Here is a 4,003-nt window from a genome sequence, read left to right on the forward strand (position 1 = left end):
TGAGTGGCCGGACACCTCCAAAAATCCAAACGATCGAGGATGTGTCCCAGACCCAAGCTGCCCCCACCTCAAACCTGTTCTGCCCTGACAGTCCCAAGGGAACCCTACAAACTGACATCAGGAACCTGGGCTGGCCACTTTTCTTTCCCAGGGAAAAAGGCTGATCTTTTTCTCCAGGGGCCTGTGCCCCTGAGTGGCCGGACACCTCCAAAAATCCAACGATCGAGGATGTGTCCCAGACCCAAGCTGCCCCCACCTCAAACCTGTGCTGCCCTGACAGTCCCAGGGAACCCTACAAACTGACATCAGGAACCTGGCTGGCCACTTTTCTTTCCCAGGGAAAAAGGCTGACCTTTGTCTCCATGGGCCTGTGGCCTTGAGTGGCCGGACACCTCCAAAAATCCAAACGATCGAGGATGTGTCCCAGACCCAAGCTGCCCCCACCTCAAACCTGTGCTGCCCTGACAGTCCCAAGGGAACCCTACAAACTGACATCAGGAACCTGGGCTGGCCACTTTTCCTTCCCAAGGAAAAAGGACCGTTGTATGTCTCCGGGGGCCTGTGGCCCTGAGTGTCCGGACACCTCCAAAAATCCAAACGATCAAGGATGTGTCCCAGACCCAAGCTGCCCCCACCTCAAACCTGTGCTGCCCTGACAGTCCCAAGGGAACCCTACAAACTGACATCAGGAACCTGGGCTGGCCACTTTTCTTTCCAGGGAAAAAGGCGGATTTTTTCTCCAGGGGCCGGTGGCCTTGAGTGGCCGGACACCTCCAAAAATCCAAACGATCGAGGATGTGTCCCAGACCCAAGCTGCCCCCACCTCAAACCTGTGCTGCCCTGACAGTCCCAAGGGAACCCTACAAACTGACATCAGGAACCTGGCTGGCCACTTTTCTTTCCCTGGGAAAAAGGCTGACATTTGTCTCCAGGGGCCTGTGGCCTTCAAGTGGCCGGACACCTCCAAAAATCCAAACGATCGAGGATGTGTCCCAGACCCAAGCTGCCCCCACCTCAAACCTGTGCTGCCCTGACAGTCCCAAGGGAACCCTACAAACTGACATCAGGAACCTGGGCTGGCCACTTTTCTTTCCCAGGGAAAAGGACCGTTGTTTGTGTCTAGGGGCCTGTAGCCCTGAGTGGCCGGACACCTCCAAAAATCCAAACGATCGAGGATGTGTCCCAGACCCAAGCTGCCCCCACCTCAAACCTGTGCTGCCCTGACAGTCCCAAGGGAACCCTACAAACTGACATCAGGAACCTGGGCTGGCCACTTTTTTTTCCCAGGGAAAAAGGCTGATCTTTGTATCCAGGGGCCCGTGGCCCTGAGTGGCCGGACACCTCCAAAAATCCAAACGATCGGGGATGTGTCCCAGACCCAAGCTGCCCCCACCTCAAACCTGTGCTGCCCTGACAGTCCCAAGGGAACCCTACAAACTGACATCAGGAACCTGGGCTGGCCACTTTTCTTTCCCAGGGAAAAAGGCCGATCTTTGTCTCCAGGGGCCTGTGGCCCTGAGTGGCCGGACACCTCCAAAAATCCAAACGATCGAGGATGTGTCCCAGACCCAAGCTGCCCCCACCTCAAACCTGTGCTGCCCTGACAGTCCCAAGGGAACCCTACAAACTGACATCAGGAACCTGGGCTGGCCACTTTTCTTTCCCAGGGAAAAGGGTGATCTTTGTCTCCAGAGGCCTGTGGCCCTGAGTGGCCGGACACCTCCAAAAATCCAAACGATCGAGGATGTGTCCCAGACCCAAGCTGCCCCCCACCTCAAACCTGTGCTGCCCTGACAGTCCCAAGGGAACCCTACAAACTGACATCAGGAACCTGGGCTGGCCACTTTTCTTTCCCAGGAAAAAGGCTGATCTTTGTCTCCAGGGCCTGTGGCCCTGAGTGGCCGGACACCTCCAAAAATCCAAACGATCGAGGATGTGTCCCAGACCCAAGCTGCCCCCACCTCAAACCTGTGCTGCCCTGACAGTCCCAAGGGAACCCTACAAACTGACATCAGAACCTGGGCTGGCCACTTTTCTTCCCAGGGAAAAAGGCTGATTTTGTCTCCAGGGGCCTGTGACCCTGAGTGGCCGGACACCTCCAAAAATCCAAACGATCGAGGATGTGCCGCAGACCCAAGCTGCCCCCACCTCAAACCTGTGCTGCCCTGACAGTCCAAGGGAACCCTACAAACTGACATCAGGACCTGGGCTGGCCACTTTTCTTTCCAAGGGAAAAAGGCTGACCTATGTCTCCAGGGGCCTGTGGCCTTGAGTGGCCGGACACCTCCAAAAATCCAAACGATCGAGGATGTGTCCCAGACCCAAGCTGCCCCCACCTCAAACCTGTGCTGCCCTGACAGTCCCAAGGGAACCCTACAAACTGACATCAGGAACCTGGGCTGGCCACTTTTCTTTCCCAGGGAAAAAGGCTGATCTTTGTCTCCAGGGCCTGTGGCCCTGAGTGGCCGGACACCTCCAAAAATCCAAACGATCGAGGATGTGTCCCAGACCCAAGCTGCCCCCACCTCAAACCTGTGCTGCCCTGACAGTCCCAAGGGAACCCTACAAACTGACATCAGGAACCTGGGCTGGCCACTTTTCTTTCCCAGGGAAAAAGACTGGTGTTTGTGTCTACGGGCCTGTGGCCCTGAGTGGCCGGACACCTCCAAAAATCCAAACGATCGAGGATGTGTCCCAGACCCAAGCTGCCCCCACCTCAAACCTGTGCTGCCCTGACAGTCCCAAGGGAACCCTACAAACTGACATCAGGAACCTGGGCTGGCCACTTTTCTTTCCCAGGGAAAAAGGCTGATCTTTGTCTCCAGGGCCTGTGGCCCTGAGTGGCCGGACACCTCCAAAAATCCAAACGATCGAGGATGTGTCCCAGACCCAAGCTGCCCCCACCTCAAACCTGTGCTGCCCTGACAGTCCCAAGGGAACCCTACAAACTGACATCAGGAACCTGGGCTGGCCACTTTTCTTTCCCAAGGAAAAAGGCTGACCTTTGTCTCCAGAGGCCTGTGGCCCTGAGTGGCCGGACACCTCCAAAAATCCAAACGATCGAGGATGTGTCCCAGACCCAAGCTGCCCCCACCTCAAACCTGTGCTGCCCTGACAGTCCCAAGGGAACCCTACAAACTGACATCAGGAACCTGGGCTGGCCACTTTTCTTTCCCAGGGAAAAAGGCTGATCTTTGTATCCAGGGGCCTGTAGCCCTTGAGTGGCCGGACACCTCCAAAAATCCAAACGATCGAGGATGTGTCCCAGACCCAAGCTGCCCCCACCTCAAACCTGTGCTGCCCTGACAGTCCCAAGGAACCCTACAAACTGACATCAGGAACCTGGGCTGGCCACTTTTCTTTCCCAGGGAAAAAGGCTGACCTTTGTCTCCAGGGGCCTGTGGCCCTGAGTGGCCGGACACCTCCAAAAATCCAAACGATCGAGGATGTGTCCCAGACCCAAGCTGCCCCCACCTCAAACCTGTGCTGCCCTGACAGTCCCAAGGGAACCCTACAAACTGACATCAGGAACCTGGGCTGGCCACTTTCTTTCCCAGGGAAAAAGGCTGACCTTTGTATCCAGGGGCCTGTGGCCCTGAGTGCCGGACACCTCCAAAAATCCAAACAATCGAGGATGTGTCCCAGACCCAAGATGCTCCACCTCTAACCTGTGCTGCCCTGACAGTCCCAAGGGAACCCTACAAACTGACATCAGGAACCTGGGCTGGCCACTTTTCTTTCCCAGGGAAAAGGACCGGTCTGTGTCTACAGGGGCCTGTGGCCCTGAGTGGCCGGACACCTCCAAATAATCCCAATAAGCAAGGATGTGCCCTCCACTGGCATCTTTCCAAAGCATTGCACTACATTCCAGTAATACTCTGCATTTCCAGTGGTTCAGCCTGTCTGACCCTCATCCTGACCCTTAAAATGCACTAAGGAATTCTAAAACAGCCCTTAGGAAGGTGTAACAATGCCCTAAAAGACACCAGACAAGTCCTAAGAA

This window comes from Vidua chalybeata (genome assembly GCF_026979565.1).
Source record: "Vidua chalybeata isolate OUT-0048 chromosome 18 unlocalized genomic scaffold, bVidCha1 merged haplotype SUPER_18_unloc_1, whole genome shotgun sequence".
NCBI lineage: Eukaryota > Metazoa > Chordata > Aves > Passeriformes > Viduidae > Vidua > Vidua chalybeata.